The following is a 27,377-nucleotide window of genomic DNA, read 5'->3' on the forward strand; positions in this document are numbered from 1 at the left end:
AGACACATGAAAAAATGTTCATCATCATTAGCCATCAGGGAAATCCAAATCAAAACCACATTGAGATACCACCTTACACCAGTTAGAATGGCAAAAATTAATTACTTTAAATGTAAATGGACTAAATTCTCCAATCAAAGACATGGAGTGGCTGAATGGATTTAAAAAAAAAAAAGATGCATTTATATATTGCCTTTAAGAGACTCACTTCAGAAGTAAGGACACACTGGGGCACCTGGGTGGCTCAGTTGATTAAGCGTCTGCCTCCAGCTCTGGTCATGATCCCAGGGTCCTGGGATTGAGCCCCACATTGGGCTCCCTGCTCAGCGGGGAGCCTGCTTCTCCCTCTCCCTCTGCTGTTCCCCCTGCTTGTGCTTTCTTGCTCTCTCTGTCAAATAAATAAAAAAAATCTTTAAAAAAAAGAAGTAAGAACACACAGAGACTGAAAGTGAAAGAATAAAGATATTCCACACAAATGGTAGCAAAAAGAAAGCTGTTGTAGCTATACTCATATTAGACCAAATAGACTTTAAAACAAAGACTATAATAAAAGACAAAAAGGAGCACTGCATAATGTAAAGGGGTCAATACAGCAAGAAGATATAATGTTTATAAATTTTTGTGCACATAACATAGGAGCACCAAAATATGTAGCAAATATTAACAGATCTAAAGAGAAATTGATAGCAATACAATCATAATAGGGGATTTCTAAACCCCACTTCCATGAATGGATAGATCATCCATACAGAAAATCAATAAGGAAACATCAACTTTAAATAACACATTAGACCAGATGGATATAATAGGTATATACAGAACATTCCATCCAAAAGCAATAGAATACACATTCTTCTCAAGTACAAATGTAACATTCTCCAGGTAGATCATGTATTCAGCCACAAAACAAGTTTCAGTAAATTCAAGAAGATTGATCATATCAAGCATCTTTTCTGACCACAGTGATATGAAACTAGAAATAAATTATAAAAAGAAAACTAGAAAAAATACAAATTAAGCATGCTACTGAACAACTACTGGGTCATAGAAGAAATCAAAGGAGAAATAAAATATTAGAGACAAATGAAATAGAACGTACCAAAATTTATGGGATGCAGTAAAAGCAGTTCTAAGAGAGGAGTTTATAGCAAACTTGGCCTACCTCAAGAAATAAAAGAAATCTTGAATAAATTATTTAACTTTACACCTAAGAAACCAGAAAAAGAACAAATGAAAGAACAGGAGAAAAAGCCCAACATTAGTAGGAGAGAAATAAGGATCAGTGTGGAAATAAATGAAGTAGAGACTAAAAAGGCAGTAGAAAAAAATCAATGAAACTAAGAGCTGATTCTTTGAAAAAAATTTTTTTAAGTTGACAAACATTTAGCTAGACTCACCACAAAAAAAGAGAAGGCTCAAATAAATGAAATCAGAAATGAATGAGAAATTACAACTGATACCACAAAAATTCAAAAGATCATAAGAAACTGCCATGAACAAATTATACACCAACAAATTGGACAACCTAAAAAAATTAAATTCCTAAAAACATACAATCTTTCACGACTGAACCATGAAGAAATAGAATATCTGAATAGACTGATTATTAGTAAAGAAATTGAATCAGTAATCAAAAACCTCCCAACAAACAAGAGTCCAGGACCAGATGTCTTCACTGGTGAATTCTACCAAACATTTAAAGATTTAATACTATTCTTCTCAAACTCTTCCAAAAAAACCTGAAGAGGAGAGAATGCTTCCAAACTCATTTCATGAGGCCAGCAATACCCTGATACCAAAATCAGACAAGAACACCACAAAAAAAGAAATTTATAGACCAATGTCTCTGGTGAACATAGATGCAAAAATCCTCAAGAAAATATTAGCAAACTGAATTAATCAATACATTAAAATGATCATAAACCATGATCAAGTGAAATTTATTCCAGGGATGCAAGGATGGTTCAACATTTGCAAATCAATCAGTGTGATACACCATATTAACAAAATGAAAGACAATAGGATTATCTTAAGACATGCAGAAAAATAACTGACAAAATTTAACATGCATTTATGATAAAGACTATCAACAAAGTGGGAACATACTTCAACATAATAAAGGTTGTAATAACAAACTGCAGCTAATATCATACTCAATATTGAAATGCTGAAAGCTTTTTCTCTAAGATCAGAAATAAGACAAGGATACACACTATCCCCACTTTTATTCAACATAGTATTGGAAGTCCTAGCCACAAGAATTAGGCAAGAAAAAGAAATAAAAGGCATACAAATTGGAAAGGAAGAAGTAAAACTCACTATTTGCAGATGACATTACACTATATATATAGAGAAAACCCTACAGACTCCACCTAAAACCTGGTAGAATTAATAAATGAATTCAGTAAAATTGCAGGATATAAAATTAATATATAAAAATCTGTCCCATTTCTGTATACTAATAATGAACAATCAAGAAAATCAAGACCAATCAAGAAAATAATCCCATTTATAATTGCAACATAAAGAATAAAACATGGAGGAATAAATTTCTTTCTTTTTAAAAATTTTTATTCAAATTCAATTTAATTAAGATAGAGTGTATTATTAGTTTCAGAGGTAGAATTTAGTGATTCATCTGTTGCATATAACACCCAATGCTCATTCCATCAAGTGCCCTTAATACCCACCATCCACTTACCCTGTCCTCCCAACCACCTCCCCTCCAGCAACCCTCAGTTTGTTTCCTATAGTTAAGAGTCTCTTATGGTTTGTTTCCCTCTCTGTTTTTGTCTTATTTTTCCTTCCTTTCTCCTATGTTTATCTGTTTTGTTTCTTAAATTCCACATATGAGTGGAATCATATGATATTTGTCTTTCTCTTACTGAGTTATTTTGCTTAGCATAATACCCTATAGTTCCATCCATGCCACTGCAAATGGCAAGATTTCATTCTTTTTGATGGCTGAGTAATATTCCATTGTATATATATGCCACATCTTCTTTATCCATTCATCCATCAATGGACATCTGGGCTCTTTCCATAGTTTGGCTGTTGTGGACATTGTATAAACATTGACGTGCCACGTGCCTCTTCAGATCAGTATGTTTGTATACCTCATAGTGCAATTGCTAGGTCATAGAGTAGCTCTATTTTTAACTTTTTGAGGAACCCCCGTACTGTCTTCCAGAGTGGCTGCACCAGTTTGCATTCCCACCAACAGTGTAAGAGGGTTCCCCTTTCATGTAGGAATACATTTAATCAAAGAGGTGAAAGACCTGTATACTGAAAAGTATAGGACATTGATGAAAGAAGTTAAAGAAGACACCAATGAATGGAAAGATATTCTGCGCTCATGGATTGGAAGGATTAATATTGTTAAAATGTCCATACTGCACAAAACAATCTATAGATTCAACACAATGCATATCAAAATTCTAATGACATTTCTCACAGAGCTAGAACAAAAAATTCTAAAATTTGTATGTAACCACAAAGACCCCAAATAGCCAAAATAATTTTGAGAAAGAACAAAGTCAGAGGTATCACCCTCCCTGATTTCATAATGTACTACACAGTTATAGTAAACAAAACAGTATGGTATTGGCACAGAAACAGACACATAGATCAATGGAACAGAATCAAGAGCCCAGGAATAAACCCATGTATATATGGTCAATTAACTTCTGACAAAGGAGGCAAGAATATACAATAGGGTAAGGACCCTCTCTTCCGTAAGTGTGTTGAAAAAACTGGACAGCTAAATGGAAAAGAGTGAGACTAGACCACTGTCTTACACTGTTTACAAAAATCAACAGAAAATGGATTAAAGACTTGATTGTATGACCTGAAACCATAAAACTCCTAGAAGAAAACAGGTTGTAAGCTCCTTGACATTGGTTTTAGGGCTGTTATTGTTGTTGCTTGAATCTGACTCCAAGGGAAAGGGAAAAAGGGAAAAATAAATTATCAGGACTGCATCAAATTAGAAAGCTTCTCCATAGCGAAGGAAACCATCAACAAAATGAAAAGCAACCCACCAAATGGGAGAAAATATTTGCAAGTCATATATCAAAAATGGGTTAGTATCCAAAATATATGAAAAACTCATACAACTCAATAGCAAAACAAACAAAAACAAAAACAAACAATCCAGTTAGAAAATGGGCAGAGGATCTTAATAGACATCTTTCCAAAAAGATATACAGATGGCCAATGGGCATGTGAAAAGATCACTAATCATCAGGGAAATGCAAATCAAAACTATAGTGAGATATCACCTTATACCTGTCAGAATGACTATTATCAAAAAGATAAGAAATAGGAAGTGTTGGCAAGGATGTGGAGAAAAGAGAACCCTCATGAGCTATTGGTGGGAATGTAAGTTGGTGCAGCTACTATGGAGCGAAATATGGAGGGTTTTCTAAAAAATTAAAAATAGAGCTTTTATGATCTAACAATTTCACTATTGGGTACCTATCTGAGGAAAATAAAAATATTAATTTGAAAGATATATGCATCCATATATTCACTGAAGCATTATTTACAATAGCCAAGATATGGAAACAACTGAAGTATCCATCAATGATGAATGGGTGAAGAAGATGTGGTATGTATATATGATGGAATACTGTTCAGCCATTCAAAATGAAATCTTGCCATTTGCAGCAACATGGTTGGACCTTGAGGGTATTATGCTAAGTTAGTCAGCCAGAGAGAAACAAATGCCATATGATTCCACTTACATGTGAAATCTAAAAAACAAAGCAAGCAAACAAACAAAACAAAACCCACACTCATGGATAACAGAGAACAGATTGGTGATTGCCAGAGGGGAAAGGTTGAAATGAGTGAAGAGGATTAAGAAGTACATACTTCCACTTATAAAAGTCATGGGGATATAATATACAGCATAAAGAGTATAGTCATAACATTGTATTAATTGTTGAATCACTATGTTGTACACCTGAATCTAAAATGTCCAAAAAGAGAGATGACACAATAGAGTTGAAAGTATACTAAATAGAGAGTCTGAAGACTCAGGTTGAAGTACTGGCTCTGTCACTTCCTTGCCAGTAAAACCTTGAGCTAGTGAGTTAACTTCTCTGTGCCTTAGAATCTTTAGCTGTAAAATAAGAGAGTTGGACTAACTTTCAAGTAACTGAGACTTGGCAACTCAGAAGTAAGGGAATGGAGCTAGAAGCCCCTGGATGGAAAGTCATCTGGGATGACAGCAGGGATAGCAGGATGTTCCTGGCCAGGAGCCTGATAATGAAGCATTACTTCTTGTTGTACCTTGGCCTAACTGAAGTGTGGTATTTTATCCTGATTGTGCCTCTGAAAGACTGGTTAGGTAGTGCTTTTCTAACTTTCTTCCCACAGCTATCCCTAATGACAGAGGAAGGTAAACTCCAGGTTTTTGTGGGAGAGGGGAACAGTACAGCATTAAACAGTCTACTTCAAGTTGAGCAATAGATATATTTAAAATGTTATATTAAGACAATCTCACGTAAATTAAAAAAATTCTATTCTGTAACATATTTTTGTTTTACTATCAACATTGAGTTTTAAATTATTTTTAGGGAAAAGAATATTCAAAACTATTTCCTTTGTCTCTTCTACTCATAATCTCAGTAGACAGAAGGCCTAAGTCTGGAATAGTGATAGACACTAAACTGTTTATAGTAGTTTATTTTCAGAGGAGAGATAGAAGAGGACTTTCAGTTAAGTTTGTATTTTTATATTGAACTTACTGCAAGTATATATTCAGAAAAAGTAGAATTTTTAAAAACACCCACCTTTTCTCCAAAAAATCATTGCATGAAATTGGTATTACAGGAAGAGTCTCTATGCATATTCTGTGGAGATATGTACTTTTTGACACATTATTCCAATTTAAGGAGCATGGGGCAATAGGAGAAGATGTCAACCTTGCACTAATCTTTTCTCAGAAATATTTTGACATTGTAGAGCCTAAGTTATAGTTTTTAATGTTAGTGTTTCCCAGACTGTTTGCTTTGACCTGTATGGGCAAATTTGATTATCCCAACTATGGAGAGGAGAGGTGTGATTGTTACAATCTTTTTGAGAGGCAGCATGATGTAATAGGAAAAGGACTGGGCTTTGGAGTAAAAAAAAATTGTTATTTATGTTTCTGTATCTATCTGTGCAAAATGCCAAAGAAACTGAGTTCTGTTTTTGAGTTACAAGACCTTGGCAAACATCTAAATTCTCTAAACTTCCATGATTTTATTCAGAAATGATCCCTGCATCCTTTGAGGGTTGTTTTGAAAATTAAGTAAGATAATATATGCATAGGGCACCTGGGTGGCTCAGTTGCTTAAGCAACTGCCTTCGGCTCAGGTCATGATCCTGGAGTCCCAGGATCGAGTCCCACATCGGGCTCCTTGCTCAGCAGGGAGTCTGCTTCTCTCTCTGACCCTCCCCCCTCACATGCTCTCTCTCTCTCTCAAATAAATAAATAAAATCTTAAAAATATATATATATATATGCATAAGTGCCCAACATAGCACTTGGCACATACTAAATACTTAACAAATTTTCTTTTCCTTACTTCTTTCTTCTTGTTGAGGAAGCACTTTATTCCTTTCAAAAAGCTTTCATATTCAAGGTCCGTTTTGATCCTCACAGCTCAATTGATGATTATCCTTACTTTAAAATAAGGGAAGGTGAGGGATGTCCACTCGCACCACTTTTATTTAACATAGTACTGGAAGTCCTAGCCTCAGCAGTCGGACAACAAAAAGAAATAAAAGGCAACCAAATTGGCAAGGAAGAAGTCAAACTTCCACTATTTACAGATAACATGATACCCCATATAGAAAACCCAAAAGACTCCATGAAAAAAATTGCTAGAACTGATACACTAATTCAGTAAAGTTATAGGATACAAAATCAACATACAGAAATCTGTTGCATCTCTATATGCCATTAATGAAGAAGCAGAGAAATCAAGGAATCAATCCCATTTATAATTGCATCTAAAACCATAACATACCTAGGAATAAACCTAACCAAAGAGGTAAAAGATCTGTATGTACTCTGTAAACCATAAAGCAATTATGAAAGAAATTGAAGATGCCACAATGAAATAGAAAAATACTCCATTCTCACGGATTGGAAGAACAAATATTGTTAAAATGTCTATTCTACCCAAAGCAATCTATACATTTAATGCATCCCTATCAAAATACCAGCAGCGTTTTTCACAGAGCTAGAACAAACAATCCTAAAATTTGTATGGAACCACAGAAGACCTGAATAGCCAAAGCACCTTGAAAAAGAAAAGCAAAGCTGAAGGTATCAATTCTGGACTTCAAATTCTATTACAGAGCTGTAGTGATCAAGACACTGTGGTACTGGCACAAAAACAGATACATAGATCAATGGAACAGAAAAGAAAACCCAGAAATGGACCCACCGCTATATGGTCAACTAAATCTTCAACAAAGCAGTAAAGAATATCCAATGGAAAAAAAGACAGTCTCTCCAACAAATGGTGTTGGGAAAACTGGACAGAAACATGCAAAAGAATGAAACTGGACTACTTTTTTACACCATACACAAAGATAAATTCAAAATTGATGAAAGACGTAAATATGAGACAGGAAATCATCAAAATCCTAGAGGAGAACACAGGCAGTAACCTCTTTGACATCAGCTGTAGCAAATTCCTACTAGATATGTCCCCTGAGGCAAGGGAAACAAAAGCAAAAATGAACTATTGGGACTTCATCAATATAAAAAGCTTCTGCCAGTGAAGGAGACAATCAATAAAAGTAAAAGGCAACCTACGGAATGGGAGAAGATATTTGCAAATGACATGTAAAGGATTAGTATCCAAAATGTGTAAAGAACTTATCAAACTCAACACCCAGAAAGCAAATAATCCAGTTAAGAAATGGGCAGAAGACATGAATGGACATTTTTTCCAAAGAAGACATACAGATGGCTAACAGACACATGAAAAGATGCTCAACATCATTCATCATCAGGGAAATACAAATCAAAGCTATGATAATACCACTTCACACCTATCAGAATGGCTAAAATTAACAACACAGGAAACAACAGATGTTGGTAAGGATGTGGAGAAAGGGGAACCCTCTTACACTGTTGGTGGGAATGCAAACTGGTGCAGCCACTCTGGAGAACAGTATGGAGGTTCCTAAAAAAGTTAAAAATATAACTACTCTACAATCCAGCAATGGAACTACTAGGTATTTACTCAAAGGATACAAAAATACTGATTCAGAGAGACACATGCACGCTGATGTTTATAGCAATATTATCTACAATAACCAAATTATGGAAAGAGCCCAAATGTCCACAGGTGAATGGATAAAGAAGTGGTGGTATATACATACAATGGAATATTACTCGGCCATAAAAAAGAATGAAATCTCGCCATTTGCAATGACATGGATGGAGCTAGAGAGTATTGTGCTAAGTGAAACAAGTCAGTCAGAGAAAGACAAATAGCATATGATTCCACTCATATGTGGAATTTAAGAAACAAAACAGTGAACATAGAGGGGAAAAACAAAGGAGAGGTAAGCCAGAAAACAGACTCTTTAACTATAGAGAACAAACTGAGGGTTGCTAGAGGGGAAGTGGGGGGGATGGGTTAAATGGGCAATAGGTATTAAGGAGGGCACTTGTTTGGATGAGTACTGGGTGTTGTAAGTGATGAATCACTAAATTCTACACTTGAAACTAATGTTACACTCTATGTTTACTAACTGGAGTTTAAATAAAAACTTGAAAAAGAAAAAAAAATAAGGGAAGGTGATGGGGCAGGGAAGGTGACTTACTGAGATCACTTTCAATATAAGCAGAAGAGCTAGGACTTGAAGCCAGGTTTTTTGATTTGCCACAGGGCTTTTATTCTGTACTTAATTTGGTGGAATTTCTTTGGTATTTAAATTGGATTTGGGGTATTATTTATGGTATTTAGTTCTGTCAAAATAATAAAATCTCAAGACTTAGTGGAGACTTAACAGTGGTCTAGCCTCTGTATCTTGCCCCTTACTCAAAGAGGAATTGACCATCAAATAAATATAAGGCAGCAGCCTATGTAGAAGTGTTTAAAGCATTACTTGGAAGTTGTGAGACATAGGGGTATAGCAAAATGAACATCAAGCCTTCTAATAAGAACTTCTGGATTTGAGTTTCAGAACTACTTTGGCCAAGTCACAAAATAATTGTACAGACTAGGTATTAACCATCAATAGAAGGAGATGTCACCATAAAGGTAATTAAGGCAAGTTACTACAGATTGGTCATTATTTTTGCCAAGGAAAGTTTTTTTTTTTTTAAGGTGAGTTTTTTCCCCCTTAAATATGTTATCTTTAAGTCTTCTTATATATCTAAGATCATTTATCAGTGGCTTCTTGGAATTTGAGCTTTTTAGGGTCACCTAGGAGGAATTAGTGGGAAAAAATTTGAACTGTTATCACTGCTAAATGGAGCACCAGCATTCAAACTTTCTTCACTATGTTTTAAAATGTGATTAGATAATAACCCTAAAGATAATTAGGGCTTATATCCAAGTATGGAAAAAACTATGGGCTCAACTATGTGCTCTCCATTTTTCAAGAGATAGTTGAGACAAAATCTCTGCTTTCCAAAGACTCAATCTAGTAGGGACTACAGATATGAATGCAATTAGCCATAATAAGTGAGAGAAAGGCTTGCTTGGAGAGATACCAGGAACACAGAGGAAGAAGTAAATAACCTACCAGGAAGGGTCACATCAAGTGACTTTGAAGGATGAGTAAAATTTTTTGAGATAGACAAGGGACTCTGTTGGGGATGGGGTTGATTATTCTGGCAGAGAAAATAATATACATAAAAATGCAGAAGCATTAGAGTGCATATTTTTAAATGGTAGATCTTATGGTATGACTTGCTACATGGAATGGATTTGGCAAGGTTGACTTCAGAAAAGCAGGCTGGATCAAGGTTGTAAAAATCTTTGAAAACCAGGCAGAGCTTGACTTGAAGACATTTTTTAAAAATCCAAAGAGTGACACGTCAGATAGAGCTTTTGGAAGATCATGTAGTATGGCTGGCTGGGCCTCGATTTTCTGAACCTTTGAATGCTGGAAAGGATAGTACTTCAGGCCTTTAAAGATTTTTATTTGTCAGAGAGAGAGAGCGCACAAGCAGGGGGAGGGGCAGGCAGAGGGAGAAGCAGGCTCCCTGCTGAGCAGGAGCTTGACGTAGGACTCCATCTGGACCCTGGGATCATGACCTGAGCCAAAGGCAGACGCTTAACCAACTGAGCCACTCAGGCATCCCTACTTCAGGCCTTTAGAATTCACTGCTTGCTTGGAATCAGAGATTCTTAGAATTGAAGGGGATCTTAAGTGTTATTTAGTCTAGTAGTTATCTGTCTTATGCATCAGAAATTCATGCAGAACTTTTTAAAAAAAATTAAGATTCCCAATTTTCACCTTAGATCTCTTTACTCAGACCCTCCATGTTGGGATCCTTGATTTTTCTTTTAATAAATTTTCCAGGTGATTTTCATAACTAGTCAGAGCTGTGGAACAATGTTTGAGAATCACAGGTCTAGACCAATCCTGTTTCTCATCCAATTCCCACTACTTCATGAGTGGAAAATTTGTTTCCAGCTCTCCTGTTTCTTAATTCATGTCCAGGACTTAATTCAATCCACCTTCACTTCTCCAACATTTTCTTGACCTGATATTTCCCTTTATATACCTATTTTCAAACAAAAACCAAAGCAAAATGAACAGCAACAAAAGTACCCAGCCACTTATTGTCCACTATTATACTCCTGGGTGCTTATCCATGTTTACCTTATAATTCTTAAAATAACTGTGTGGAGGGTATTGTTATTCTGATTTCTGACGAGGTTACATAACACTCAAGGCCACATAACTTGTAGGTGACAGAACTGAATCTTCAAACCGAGGTTGATTCTGTGCTTTATTTAATTTTTTCTGCTGCCTTCAATGTCACCTTCTACTGTGATTCTGCTGAGTAGACCTCCTCTTCATCAATGATGAGATCTACAAATTTAGGTTCTCAGATCCAGTCTAGTCTGAAGGTGTTCCACCATGTTCTCTTCTAGCCAAATCCTGTCCTAATCATGTCCTTGTTCCTTCTTGAAGTCTTCTTACTATACTTCTATCTATTGAGCTCTTTCCAAGCCCATCTGAATTCAGAACAGTTATTAGCTATGCCACTTACTTGGAATCCCTTTCACCACTCACATTATTTCATCTCTCATATATTATTTCTTATGTCCTTAACCAGACAGTAGGCTTCTTGAGATAAGGGACTGTATTTCATGTATCATTGTGTTCTACATCCTAGGTGTTTCAAAATGTTTTACATAGTTGGTACACAATAAATGTTTATTGATTGATCACCTGGAACATTTGGGAGATGAGAGAAGGGATTGTTGGGTCAGAATTGGAAGTGGCTTTTGAAATCATCTTTTAGGTTTCTTGACCAGTACCAAAGAGCTTTTGGAGCTCTGAAAGTAGCTTATAATATTTTTCCTTTTCCTACATTTTCATCACTTTTCTCAGCAGGGGACCTAATGACATTCCTTCTCTAGGTTCTGTTGGCCATCCTAATAACCCTTCCTCTCCTGGTCCACCTTTGACCTTGAACTTACCACTTCCTGCTTTGGGCCTGTGCCTTCATTAGTAAAATAAGATCAAAGTAATCATTAGGTATCTTTTCAGCTCTAATATTCTATGGTGCCATAGTCCAGAAGCTCTGTTGAATGATGAAGGAAATTACTTATCACATTTCCTTGTCATTGTAGAAGCCAAATTGGTTTGATGAACAGGTTCTGTAGAATAAAAACTTCTTCATCCAAGCCCCAGACTTAATGGGCATATTAGTATTGGTGGTCCTATAGGTTTTTTATCAAAGGAAACTTCAGACATAGGGATGGTGATATCTGTCAGTGTTAGCTGCATCTGAGAGATATAAGCTAAGAAAATGTGATTGACATCATTAGACAGTGTGATATTACTCTCAAAGCACACCCCAGCATCTGAATTATTTTTATCTCATGTAGGTCAGAGTCTAGGTCTTGTTCCCTTTCCCTGGGAAGGTGGGTAGGTAGACAGTTTAATGATGGTTTTTTCCTACCAGGACATTTGGTTTTAATAATGGGCTCAAATGTTTCTTTGTTCCACTGGGAACTTAAACCGTAATAAGGAAACTTAGTAGTAAAAATACTTCGATGTGGGAAAAAATAAGCACCTTTTGCTGAAATCAGGTTGCTCACATCACTGACCCTGAGCATTATTCTTCTTTCCACATCCGTATTCTTTTTTTCTGAGTGTCCTGCCCCTCTTTGCTGATATCCTCACTAAATATCCTAACTGTACTAATAGGTCCTTTTCAAAAGCCCATTCCCATCTCCATCTCCCCAACAGCCCTTTATCCTTTCTCTATAATTCTAATATAAGAAGCCTCTGTATGCAATTTAATGCTTAGTTCTCTACTGTCTTCCTATATTATTATCTCATTTATTATTATCTCATTGTATTATCTCTATATGTCTCAATGTGTGTTCATTTGTTTCCTTAAATTATTTGCTTTTTGAAGGCAAGGAGCTATCTTTGTTCATCTCCATAATCCTAATATCACTGAGATGGCCCCAGAAACAGTATAGAGGAGGGAGTGAAGGGAGTGCAAGGGACTTAACATTTATTGAATTTATGCCTTGTACTAGGGCTGTGTACCTTATTATTTTTCAATCTTTATGATAGCCTAAAGTTAGGAAATATTAGGCCCATTTTACTCCTAAGGAAACTTGACACCAGAGAGGTTAAGTCAGGGGGAAGGGAGGTCAGAGGCAGTGTGGAAACAGGCATATTTAGTATTAGATTCCTCCCTCTCTGCCATTTACTTTTTTTTTTTTTTGGATGTCTGATCTTATTTATTTGTCACTCTTAGAAAATCTCATTTTTGACTGGACTCAGACTTAGAGGTAGAAGCTCTCATAGAGGACAGCCTCTGTTTCTTGGCAATCTGTTCCTGGCATTTTTATTTGGCCTCCTTTATTCTCTTAGCCAAAAGTTTAGCATATTCTGCAGCCTCTTCCTTATTTTTCTTAGTGTGCTGCTGCTTCAAAGCAATACGCCAACATTTGTGCTGGAAGACATGTGGAGTAACAAGATGCTGAATCTTAGGCGCTTTGGTTCTAGGTTTCTTACCTTTTTGTTTAGGGACTTTCTCACAACATACTGGTGGACATCATCTTCTTTAGAGAGATTGAAAAGTTTGCGGATTCTGCTGGCTCTTTTGGGCCCCAGGCACAGTAGTATCAGTGAATCCAGGAATATCCTTCTCCCCTTATTTTACAATGACCAAGTTGAGAACACTGAGTTTGGCATCCACAATGCAACCCCGAACAGATTTGTGCTTTCTCTCTCCAGTCCTCCTTGGTCTATAGCAGCAATGCCCCTTACTCAGCAGCAGGAGGACATGGCCATGGGTCAAGACACCCTGATTCATGGGGAAGCCTTGTTTGTCATTGCTACCACTGATTCAGACCACATAACCCTTCCATTCTTCACCCAGAGCATCAGCAGCAACTTCTGTGACCATACACTTCTCATAAAAGGTACAAAGTTTGAGTTCATCATCCACTTCAATGAGTTTCTGGCAGCCAGTAGCTGGGAAAGAGATGTTCAGCTTCATCCTGAAGCAGCCTACCGCCTCCGAGGCACCACAAAAAGAGGCCCCTCTGCCATTTACTTTTTGTTTTACCACAGTAAGTTATTTAACCTCTCTGAGCTTCAGTTTCAAGATGGAGATAAAACTACCTTATTGGGTACTTGTGAACCTTAATGAGAAAGATAATATAAATAAGGAACCTTTGGGTGCTTGGCCCATAAGCAGCTAATAAATGAGACATTTTAAGATAGAATGGACAGGACTTGCTATTGGATTGGTTGTGGTACACAAGAGGAAAAAAAATGATGCATGACTCCTGGTGTCTGTCTTGAACAGCTGAGAAAATAATGATATAATTTACAGAGAATCTGGGACACTAGAAACAAAACAGTTGTGAAAGGGAAATGACTAATTTTGAGATGTTGAATAGGTAATTGAATATGCAAGTCTACAGCTCAAAGGAGTGATCTGAAACAAAGATATATGTAAAATCTGGGAATTGTTGGCCTGTATGTGGTAACTGAAGCCCTCAGGTAGAAGAGAAAGATAAAGAGCAGAGTTAGAGTATCTATATTCTGTAAAACTTCAATATTTAAAAGTGAGTAGAGAATAACCGAACAAAGGCAACTTAAAAAGGTAGCCAGATGGGTTGGAAAACCAGGAAGGTATAGTGTCAGAGAAGCCAAGAGAAGAAAACATTTTAAGAATGAATTATTACACATGGTATCTTTCTTTTTCACCTTCCATTTACTCTTCAGCCCAGTACAGTCTGGCTTCTATACGACCCCCTCAACTGCACTGAAATGGCTCTTTTCAAAGGACCATAATCCACAGTTGGACACATTTAGTGGGCATTTCTCCATCCTCACTGAACAGCATTTAGCACAGTTGACCATTCCCTCTTTCTTTCCCTTACTTCTGTGGCTCTTCTTTTTTAGTACCCTTTCATAGTTATTCCTCCTCTACCTGATCCCTAAATGTTGGGATTCCTGAGGGCTCAGAACCAAGCTCGTATCTCTTCTCTTTCTGAAAATTCTTTTCTTAGGTGATCTCAACCATTGCTATAGATTTGTTATGACTTTTTTTTAAAAGATTTTATTTATTTATTTGACAGAGAGAGACACAGCGAGAGAGGGAACACAAGCAGGGGGAGTGGGAGAGGGAGAAGCAGGCTTCCTGCTCCTCCCTTCTTTGCAGGGAGCCCGATGTGGGGCTCAATCCCAGGACCCTGGGGCCATGACCTGAGCCAAAGGCAGAGGCTTAACGACTGAGCCACCCAGATGCCCCAATTTGTTATGAGTTTGATCTGATAACTTCCAAATTTTTTTTTAAAGATTTTATTTATCTGACAGAGAGAGACACAGCGAGAGAGGGAACACAAGCAGGGGGAGTTGGAGAGGGAGAAGCAGACCTCCCGCCAAGCAGGGAGCCTGCCGCAGGGCTCGATCCCAGGACCCTGGGATCATGACTGAGCTGAAGGCAGACGCTTAACGACTGAGCCACCCAGGTGCCCCCTTTTTTTTAATGATTTTTTTAAAAAATATTTTTATTTATTTATTTGACAGAGAGAGAGAGAGAGACAACGAGAGAGGGAACACAAGCAGGGGCAGAGGGAGAGGGAGAAGCAGGCTTCCTGCTGAGCAGGGAGCCCGACGTTGGGCTTGATCCCAGGACTCTGAGATCATGACCTGAGCCAAAGGCAGACGCTTAATGACTGAGCTCCCCAGGTGCCCCAACTTCCAAATTTTTATTTTCAGTAAGACTTCTCCAGTGAGCTTCAATTTTCTGCATGACATCTCCACTTACATGATATATATATATATATCTCCCAAACAGAATTGTTGAATATTTTCCCCTTCAAACCTGTGTCCTCTTCAACACTTCTTTTCATCTTAATAAATAGTGCCACTGTCCAAACCAGTCAAGCTCGAACTTTGGGGTAAGCTTCACTCCCTGTCATTCTTGACAACTAACACCAAATCAAATGTGTTCTATTTCCAGACTATCTCAAATTATCACATTTCTGTCTGGTCTAGGTCCTATTAGTTTTCACCTAGCCTCCTATCTACTTTTTATGCCTTCAGTCTTGGCTTCCTATAATTCTTTCTCCATACTGCAGGGAAAGAGATCCCTTAAAAATATAAATTTGGTATGGCATGTATGAGTTAAAGATGAAATTAATCACTTTCACATTAAAACAGATTCTTGCTGGTTCCTTCAGAATCCTACAGCAGGTTAGGGGGTGGCTTGGAAGAGAACCCAGGTGTCTAGAGAACCAGTCCAGAGCTCCAGAAGGACACTTACTAATAGGATTCCAAGTGACATTTTCTCAAAGTTAAGTAAAAAGAAGGCACGTGGCTTTTCTGTTTATTCTGTTAATTATAAGACTTCTGCTATTAGATTTATATTATAAAATTCATTTGTGATCATCAGCTTTTGCTTATGCCTGAGGGCTCAGTGCCTTTGATGAGTTATCAGCAGAGTGAGAATCAATTCAAAAAACATTTCCTCAGTTCCTTCTCTGTGTTAAATTTTAGGTATACAAAGATGAGTAAGGTCTATACCTTATATCTGTCCTCAAAATTCACAGTCTAGTAAAGCAAACAGAGTAGATTAAATATTAGCTATATAAATGCATATAAGGAGGGCTGTAGAAGAAGATGTAGGAGTGATTGATTTGGCTCTTGGGTAGATGGAGTGAAGACCTAACAGAGGAATTAACACTTACATTAGATCATAAAGGATGAATTGGCATTTGCCATAACAGAGAGAGGGCATCTTGGAAGAAAACATGATCACAAGCATAAAAATATATCAGATAATGTTACAGAAATACTTCATAAAATTACATAGTGACTCTAAATCCCAGAGGAAAGAAATTGTGCACCAGAAGATAAAGATTCTGAGGAAACAGAAATAAGGAAAAGTGAAAAGTGGATCAAGTTAAGATTGCCTAAGTCAAAAAGGAAACAGTTATGTCAGTGAGAATGATGGAGTGCAGCTATCTGACAAATCTCTCCATGAAAGTGATGTAATCACCTTTATGAATCAGTAGGGGAAAAAAGCAATGTGCTTTTTGGGCAAAACTTGTCAAAATCTACTTTGTCAGAACTGTGGAAATTAACTATAGGTCTACAGCAATCCAAAGAGCATCTTGAAGAAAAATGGCTGAATCTCCATGAGAATGAGGATGGAGCTCCTTCAAAGTCCCATATCCAAAGAATTGCCATTATTTGACTTGTTTGATGGTTCCCTGGAAGACTCCATTTGTAAGGCTTGTCTTTATTGACCTGACTGGAAACTTGCCCAGTGAGAAAAGTCTTTTCTCTGGGGGCATTTTCTAAAAACAGTCAGTGGCAATGGCTTATTTAACATCATGGCTGCCTGAAGTAGTAGAAACTTAAAAGGAAAAGTTGAGGAATGAGATGTCCATAGAAGACTTCAAAAAGCTCTGGAATATTACTTGCAATTTAGAAGGCCATGCACATGTGCAGGGCTGTGTGTATGTGCAGGATTTGTAGGCTACAGCAGAGTTGTAAGCTGCCTGGCTGAGTATTGAAGTCCTATCCCAAGACACAGAGATCCTTCAGGAAAGACTAGACTTATTGGTTCCAGGCATTTAAGGAAATCTCTGTTCAATTATTAACAGACCACTAATCTAAATGAGCAGAGACTTCACTGGCTACACACAAAGAATACAGACTTTTCCCATCAAAGTCACTAAACAAACAGCAGCAGTAGTGCTTTGACTTATTCCCATGTGATCTCATTTATATGTGGAATCTAAAAAAGAAAAAAGGAAAACCAAAACAAAACAAACCAAGGTCAAAGATATAGAGAACAGATTGGTGGTTGCCAGAGTTGAGGGATGGGGGTGGAAGAAACGGTTGAAGAGGGTCCAAAGGTACAAACTTCTCATTATAAATAACTTATGGGGATATAATGTACAGCATGTTGAGTATAATTAATAATACTGTACTGCATATTTGAAAGCTGCTAAGAGGGTAGATCTTAAAAGTTCTCATCACAAGAAAAAAATTGTAACTATGTAAGGTGATGGATGTTAACTAGACTTATTGTGGTGGTCATTTCACAATGTATACAAATATTGAATCATGTTTTACACCTGAAACCAATATAATGTTATATGTCAATTATACCTCAATTTTAAAAAAGAATTAAAGGAAAATATGAGAATTTTTTTTTAAAGATTTTATTTATTTATTTGAGAGAGAGAATGAGATAGAGAGAGCATGAGAGGGGGGAGGGTCAGAGGGAGAAGCAGACTCCCCGCTTGAACAGGGAGCCCGATGCGGGACTCGATCCCGGGACTCCAGGATCATGACCTGAGCCGAAGGCAGTTGCTTAACCAACTGAGCCACCCAGGTGCCCGGAAAATATGAGAATTATGTATACCCAAATAGAGAATAACAATGAACAGAAAAATATATAAGGGTATATAAAATAGATATAAAAGATACATAGATATATAAAGATATATAGATATATAAAGGTATATAAAATAGACATTCTGCGGTTTCAAAAAAATACAATAACTGAAATGAAAAATTCACTAGAGAGGTTCAACAGCAGATTTAAGTAGGCAGAGAAAAAGAATCAGTGAACTTGAAGATTGTTCAATTGAGATTATATAGTCGGAAGATTAGAAATAAAAAAGAAAGAAGAAAAATGAACAGAACCTCCGAGACCGTTGGAATATCATCAAACATACCAACATAAACATAATGGGAGTCCCAAAAGGAGAGAGAGAAAAAGCAGAAACAGTATTTGACAAAATAATGGTAGAAAACTTCTCAAATTTGATGAAATACCCAAGAAGCTCAATAAGCTTCAAGTAGTATAAAGTCAAAAGAGATATACACCTAAATCATCATAATCAAATTATCAAAGCCAGACCCAAAGATAATTTTGACAGCATAAAAAAATATGACAGCATAAAAAAAACCTCATCATGTATAGGGGACCCTCAAAAAGATTAACAGCTTATTTTTCATCAGAAATGATGGAGGCCAGAAGGCAGTGGGATGACATATTGAAAATGCCAAAAGAAAAAGATTGTCAATGAAGAATTCTATATCCAACAACATCATCCTTAAAAAGTGTAGGCGAAATTAAGACATCCCCAGATTAACTGAGAGAGAGAGAATGAGCAAGAGAGAGAGGGTGGGGAGAGAGAATGAATTCATTGCTGTTAATGAATAGATTTAAAATAGATTTAAAGGGGCACCTGGGTGGCTCAGCCGTTAAGCGTCTGCCTTCGGCTCGGGTCATGATCCCAAGGTCCTGGGATCGAGCCTGCATCGGGCTCCCTGCTTGGTGGGAAGCCTGCTTCTCCCTTTCCCACTCCTCCTGCTTGTGTTCCTGTTCTCACTGTCTCTCTGTCTAATAAATAAATAAAATCTTAAAAAAAATAGATTTAAAGTCACAGATAGGTGGCGGAATGGGGTAACTGGGTGATGGGCATTAAGGAGGGCACATGATGTGATGAGCACTGGGTGTTATGTGCAACTCATGAATTACTGAACTCTACATCTGAAACTAATGACACACTATATATTAACTAATTTGAATTTAAATAAGTTAAAAAAGAGAAAAAAATAAAGTCACAGATAGTTTAAAAGTGAAAGCGTGAAAAATATATGCCATGCAAATAGTAACCAAAAGAGTGGGAGTGGCTATACTAATATTGGGCAAAATAGACTAGACAAAAATTGTAACTAGAAACAAAAAAGGATATTATATATTGATAAAAGGTCAATCTATCAGGAAGATATAACAATTATAAACATACATCTAAATATACAAAGCCTCAAAAAAACCCTGACAGAATTGAAGGAAGAAATTGACAGTTCAATAATAATAGTTGAAAACTTGAGTACTTCACCTTGAATAATGGATATATTACCTAAACAGAAGATCAATAAGGAAATAGAGGACTTGAACAACATTAAAAACCTACTAGATCTAACAGGTATCTATAGAGCACTTTACCTAACAATGGAAGAATGCCTGTTCTTCTCTAAACATATGGAACATTCTTCAAAATAGACCAGACATTAATCCATAAAGCAAATCTCAATAAATTTTAAAGAATTTAAATCTTACAAAGTATGTTCTCCAACAGCAATGAAATGCAATTGTAAAGCAATAACAGAAGGAAATTTAAGAATTTCACAAATATGGAAACTAAACACATTCTTTTTAAATTTTAAAAAAATTTTTAAAAAGATTTATTTATTAGAGAGAGAGTGAGAACAAGCAGGGGGAGAGGGGGAGGCAGGCTCCCCATTGAGCAGAGAGCCCAATGTAGGGCTAGATCCCAGAATCCTGGGATCATGCCTTCAGTGGCCTGACTGAGCCACCCAGGCACCCCAACTACACACATTTTTTTTTTTAAGATTTTATTTATTTATTTGACAGAGAGAGACACAGCAAGAGAGGGAATACAGGCAGGGGGAGAACACGAGAAGCAGGCCTCCCATGGAGCAAGGAGCCTGATGCGGGGCTCAATCCCAGGACCCCAGGACCATGACCTGAGCCAAAGGCAGACGCTTAAAGACTGAGCCACCCAGGCACCCCCAACTAAACACATTCTTAAACAACCAATGAGATAAAGCAGAAATCACAAGAGAAATTAGAAAATACTTTGAGATTAATGAAAACAAAAACACAGCATACCAAAATTTGTGGTATGTGGTTAAAACAGTGCTTAGAGGGAAATTTATAGCTGTACATGCCTATATTAAGAAAAAAGAATGATTTTAAATGAATAATGATCCATTGACCTTAAAAAAAAATGAAAAAAAGAGCAAACTAAATCCAAAGCAAGCAGAAAGAAGAAAGTAAAAATTAGAGTGGAAAGAAATGAAATAGAGAATAGAAAAACAATAGAGAAAAATCAATGAAACCAAAAGTTGGTTCTTTAAAAAGATCGACAAAAATTGACAAATCCTTGCTAGACTAAGAAAAAAAGATACAAGATTTGAATTACTAAAATCAAGAATGTAAGAGGGGACATTGTTATTGGTTTTGGAGAAATAAGGATTTTATTAGAACACTATGATCTCTTATGCCAATAAATTAGATAATCTAGTTAAAATGGCAAATTCCTAGAAAGACACAGAGTGCTGAAACTGACTCAAGAAAAAATAGAAAATCCAAAGAGACCTATAAAATTAAGGGATTGAATTAATAATAATTTTTTAAATTATCCTATAAAGAAAAGCTTAAGACCAGATGGCATCGCTGGTGATTTCTAGCAGATATTTAAAGAAGAATTAACACTGATCCTTCACAAACTCTTCCAAAAAAATGGAAGAGAAGGGAGCATTTTCTAACTTACCCTATGAGGCAATATTACCCTGATACTAAAACAGGTAACACATTATAAGAAAAGAAAACCACAATACTCCTTATGAACATATATACAAACATCCTCAACAATAACAGAGAATTGAATTTGGCACCATATAAAAAGGATTATATATCACAGCCAAGTGGGATATATCCCAGGAATGTAAAGTTAGTTCAACATATGAAAATCAGCCAATATAATACACCATACTAATATAATAAAAGCCCACATGATTATTTCAATAGACACCAAAAAAGCATTTGACAAAATCCAACACTTTTCCTGATAAAAACATTCAATAACCTAGGAATCAAAGGGAACTTCCTCATCCTGATAAAAGACATCTATAAAAAATCCACAAGAAATATCATACTATTATCATCATACTGGTGAAGGAAAGCTGTCCCCCTAAGATCAGGAACATGACAAGGATGTCCACTTTCACAATTTCTATTCAACTGGAGATTCTAACCAGGATAATTAGGTAAGAAAAAGAAATAAAACGCTTCTAGGTTGGAAAGGGAAAATTCAGTTGCATTTCTATGTGCTAGCAACTAATCATCTGAAAATGAAATTTAGAGAACAATTCCATTTATAATAGCATCAAAAGGAATAAAATACTCAGGAATAAATTTAGCAAAGGCACAAGACTTGTACACTGAAAAACTATAAAACACTGTTGAAAGAAATTAAAGAAGATCTAAATAAATGGAAATATGTTTATGGATCAGAAAACTGTTAAAAGATGACATTACTCTCCAAATTGATCTGCAGATTCAGTGCAGTCCATGCCCAAATTCCACCTGGCTTTTTTTTTTTTTATGTGCAGGAATTAACAAGCTGATTTTAAAATCATATGGAAATTCAAGGGACCCAGAATAGCCAAAGCAATTAGAGGACTCACAATTCCTGATTTCAAAAGTTACTACAGAGCATGATTACAAAGCTATTGTAATCAAAACAGTGTAGTACTGACATATGGGTCAAACATATAAACATATAGGTGAATTAAATAGAATTGATTGTCCAGAAAATAAACCCATATATCTATGGTCAATGATTTTCAACAAGGGTGCCAAGACCATTCAATGGTGAAAGAAGTCTTTTCAATAAATGGTGCTGGAGCAACTGAATATCTACATGCAAAAGAATTAGATTGGACTCCTTCCTCACAGTATATCAAAAACTAACTCAGTATAGACCATAGACTGAAGTATAAGAGTGGAAACTATAAGATGCCTAGAAGAGACCGAGGATGTTAGTCTTTTTGACCTTGGATTAGAAAATGGTTTCTTAGGACACCAAAAGTATAAGCAATACAAATAAAAAATGATAAATGTCATCAAGATTAAAAATGTTTATGCTTTACAGGTACTGTTTATTAGAAAATAGAAGAAAAGAGAAAATAATAGCAATATATTTCATTCTCCTTTTTTCAGCTGCCCCAGACTCAAACTAATATTTGTTTCTGTCATTCATTCCTGAATTTTAGCCCCCAACCTGTATTTCTTTTCCAGATTAGACCCTAAACAATTGTTTTACTATATCTTAATGCAAAGTCTTGGAAATAATCGGATATAATTAGGTCTCATTCCTTAGATTTATTATTTATCTTCTTCTTGAGTAGATGGCTGAGAATTGTTGTCTTTGAGATTTTTTTTTTTTAAATGAGCAAGCCCTGGAACTCAGATAAATTTACACTTAATGTGATATTGTGAGAACTTGAAGTAGAAGATAGAGTATAATGTTCATGGCATTTAAACTCAGGATATGGAGTGAGAGCAATATTAAAAGCAAGGCAGAAACAGAGGCTATACTGAACTACAACAGATAGAAGAGGGGAAAGAAGTATTAAAAAGACATAGTCCTGTAGGAATAAAGAGCATTGAGGGATCAGGTGAGATTTCAAATGGCCCATAAAATGGAGTAAAATGAAGCCATAAAGAATATGAGGAAGCTCTTTATGTACTGATATGGAACAATTTCTAAGATACCTTTTTAAATTAAAAAAGAGAGGGAAGTACAAAGTATATGCAGTATGCTACCCTTTGCATTAAAAGGAAAAATTATATGTTTTATTACTTACAGAAGCATAGAATATCTGTGGAAAGAAGCAAAGAAGTTGAAGACATTTGCTGCCTTTGGTGATGGGAACTGGATGGATTTTACTGTAATAAACTGTTAGCATGGTGGCAGAACTATTTTGAAGATTCTTCCCATTATAACTATGTCTTTGATAATTTACAGTAAAAATAATATTTTTAACCATTATTAGACCCTCAGAAACATAAGGAAAATCTCCAAGTTCCCCTATTCCCCATCCCTCTATGAATTTAAAAAAAGGATAAGGGAAAAAGTGAGTGCAAATTGAATTGAGAAATGTAAGCAATAAACAACCCCAAAAGCTGAATTAGCCTTGAGGGAAAAGGCTGACTGATATCAACACTGGGATATACAGACTAAGTGTTGTGTCTTCTGAAAGGTGGTCCCTGACCCTGAAACTTTACTGCTGACCACATTAAGATAGTTTCTCAGAGAAGTCTAAAATGATAAAATTGGTAATGTGATACTTCATCCCACTCCCGACTCCTGAAAGCATTTATATGCAAAGCTTTTCTGGAGGAAAGCATCCTTAACTTAGGTGTTGAGGATTCCCCAAAATTAAATTCAACCAAATATGAGCTCACAAGCAAAGATCATGAAACTTATGAGGAAACAAGGCACCCATGAGTGAGATACATCAGAAATAACAAACAGCAGATTCAGACTCCCAAGACTTCTGATATTAGAGCTTTCAAATGAAGGAAGTAAAATCTTTATGAAAGATATGTTTGAGGAAATATGAAATTACTAGGAAGAATTGAAAAAGAACAAAATAGAACTTTTATTTATTTATTTATTTTATAATTTTATTTTATTTATTTATTTCTTTTATTTCTCTGTCAGAGAGAGAGAGGATGGAGACTGAGCAAGCAGGGGGAATGGCAGGCAGAGGGAGAAGCAGGCTCCCCAGTGAGCAAGGAGACCAATACAGGACTCGATCCCAGGATCCTGAGATCGTGACCTGAGCCAAAGGCAGAAGCTTAACCTACTGTGCCACCCAGGCATACTAAAATAGAACTTGTAGAAATAAAAATTATAATTGCAAAAAGAAACTCAATAGATTGGATTGAATAGCAGCTTTAATACAGCTGCAGAGAAAATTAATAAACTGAATGTTGACCTATAGAAATTGCCTAGAATATAGCACACAGAGAGACAAGTAGATGGAAAATATGAAAGTGAAGTTATGTGATATGGAGAATAGAATTAAAAGGTCTGAAATCCATCTACATTGTTGTCCCAGAGATGAGGGGAAAAAAGAGAGACATCCAAAAAGATAATTTGAGCCGATAAACCTAATCTCCAAAGAAAGCACAAAACAAGATATTTTTAAATATGGGGAAAAAAAACAACCACCTTACACTATACACATTGTAGTGAAACTAGAATACCTAAGAAAAAGAGAACTTCTTGAAAATAATCAGAATGAAAAATCACCTATAGAAGAACTATAGTTAGACTTATGTAGTCAGCAGTGCTGTTACAAATATTTCATTTTCTTTTTGCCTTATTCTGTGAAGTTGAGTGTGGCATGTAACTTTCTTTGGCCAATGAAATGTGAACAAAATGAATGTCACTTCCTGGAACACCAGTATATGATTCATCATTTCCCTTTTTCCTGTCTAAGCTGTTATGGAAGAAGGTGTCATGACAGAGCCTTTGAAAACCTGAGTCCCTGAGTGACTGAGGGACAGAAACTTCTGCAACTTGTGTAGAAAATGTAGTGTGAGCAAGAAATAAACTTTTGTTGTGTTAAGCAACAGAGACTTGGGGGATTATTTATTACTGAAGCATAACCTAGCCTATTTGACTGATACAGATTACAGATCCTCAATAGTGATAATAGGAGCCAGAGGAATGAAAATTCTATTTCCAAAGTGATGAGAGAAAATAAGTGAGAACTTAGCATTATGTAACTATAATTACTAACGCTTATTTAGAGTTTACAATGTGCCAGATACAGTTATAAGTTATTATCCTCATTTTATGGATGAGGAAACCGAAGACCAGAGAAACGATATGAATTTCCTAAAGTCAATGGTTAGTAACAGACAGAGCAGGTATTAAAAATCAGGCATCTGCTGTAGTCCACCAATTTAATACTGTCTCTCAAGAATGAATGTGAACCATTTAGCAGAGCTTTGTTTAAGGAATGTTAGGAATAAGGAAAATAATCCCAAAGGGAAAGTCTTAGATGTAAGAAAGAAAGGAGAGCCAAGAAATGAAACTTTTCTCTTTAAGTCTAAATGAACATTGTATAAAATAATAATGATAATGTATAATTATGGAATTTAAAAAGACAGAATTAAAATCCCAGACAACAATAGCATGCCAGTCTAAAGGGGGATGATTAAAGTAAAGTATTCTAAGGCATTGCTTCTCAGTAGCAGTGAATCATTTGGGAGCTTAGAAATGCAGAATACCAGGCTCACCTCACTATTACTGAAGTGGAATTGCTTTTTTAACACTCCTCAAGTGATTCATATGGACATTAAAGATTGAGAAGCACTCTTCCAAGGTCCTTGAATTGTTTAGGAAGGGGGATTATGATATCAATTAACTTCAAATGTAATGAAAGGAAACAGTATAATTTCAAGAATAACCAAAAGAAATAACGTGTATATAATTTCCAAATTAGCACAGGACTCAGAAAATTAAATTAAAAAAGAAGGGGGCAGGAAAAGAGAAAAAATATGTACAGAGCAAATGAAAAGCACAGTTCAGCTGAAGTGTAACTGTCATTCCATTCAATGTAAGTGGCCAAAATTTGCCAGTTAAAAGAGAGAAAAATAAATAAAAGAGATTACCAAATGGCATTCATTTATTTATTTAAAGATTTTATTTATTTATTTGACAGAGAGAGAGACAGCGAGAGAGGGAACACAAGCAGGGGGAGTGTGAGAGGGAGAAGCAGGCTTCCTGCTGAGCAGGGAGCCCGATGTGGGGCTTGATGTGGGGCTCAATGTGGGACTCGATTCCAGGACCCTGGGATCATGACCTGAGCCGAAGGCAGATGCTTAACGGCTGAGCCACCCAGGCGCCCCTCAAATGGCATTTTAAAATAACCCAACTGTATGCTTTTTACAAGAAACACACAAAAGCATAAGGTCATGAAAGTGAAAATATCAAAAAGGTATACCAGGCAGACACTAAACATAAGAATGCTAAGGTAGCAATAACACCCCGACAAAACTATTTAGAAAGAAAAACAAAAAAGGTTGGGTAACCAGATTAATATCAGACAAAATACATTTTAGGGGAAGAGTTTCAACTCAGAAGATTGATTAATTCTAAAACAACCTTGAAATATATAGAGCAAAACTGATAGAACCACAGGGAGAAATTTACAAAAGCAGTGTATCGCTAGGAGATTTCAATACATCTTTCGTAATTTTTTAAATTCAAGCTTCAAAAAAGCAATAAAGATGTAGAACATTTGAACAATATAATTAATATGTGTGAGTGATCTAATAGGCATTTTTTACAGATCTTCCTGTCAACAATTAGGGAATATACATACAATTCCTATTGTAATGTTTTGTTGTATTAGTTTTTTATTGCTGCTTAACAACACCCATTTATTATCTCACAGTTTTGTAAGTCAGTAGTCTGACGTGTGGCTGTGTTCTCTGCTGAGGGTATGATAAGTGTTAGTTGTGCTGCTGGAGATACAGGGGAATAATTGTTTCCAATCTCATTCTTTTTTTTTTATGTTCAATTAGCCATCATTAGTTTTTGATGTAGTGTTCAATGATTCATTAGTTCTAATCTCATTCTTGATGTTGGCAGAATTCAGTTCCTTGTGATTATAGGGCTGAGATCCTGTTTCTTACTAGCTGTCAGCCAGGGGCCACTCTCAGCATCTAGAGGCTGCCTGAGTTCCTTACTGTGTGGCCTTTTCGATCTTTAACCCAGCAGTGGCACCTCAGATGTTTCTTGTGCTTCAAATCTCTGACTTCCCTTTCAGCTGGAGAAAAGTCTCAGCTTTTAACAGGCTTCTGTGATTTAACTTGATCACAGGTTATTTATGGCCACCTAAATAATCTCCCTATATTAAAGTCCATTGTGCCATATAATAACCTATCCATGGGAGTATAAGCCATCCTATTTAACAATCCTGGGATTAGATTGGGAAATCTGGGACCACCTTAGAGTTCTGCCTACTGCATTTGTGTAAATCTTTTATCTAATTTACTAGATGGGA

The 27,377-nt window shown here is 36.2% G+C and overlaps 1 protein-coding gene and 1 pseudogene across 1 annotated transcript in view; one reads left to right on the plus strand and one right to left on the minus strand.

Annotated features, from left to right (window-relative positions):
- SYN2 (synapsin II) overlaps positions 1 to 27,377 on the plus strand; it is a 148,788-nt gene that overhangs the window by 51,106 nt on the left and 70,305 nt on the right. The gene's annotated exons all lie outside the window — the stretch shown is intronic.
- On the minus strand, positions 12,919 to 13,740 carry LOC102741373 (small ribosomal subunit protein eS6 pseudogene; annotated as a pseudogene).

Source organism: Leptonychotes weddellii, chromosome 1 (genome assembly GCF_054177405.1).
Source record: "Leptonychotes weddellii isolate Sample4059 chromosome 1, ASM5417740v2, whole genome shotgun sequence".
In the NCBI taxonomy this organism is placed as follows: domain Eukaryota; kingdom Metazoa; phylum Chordata; class Mammalia; order Carnivora; family Phocidae; genus Leptonychotes; species Leptonychotes weddellii.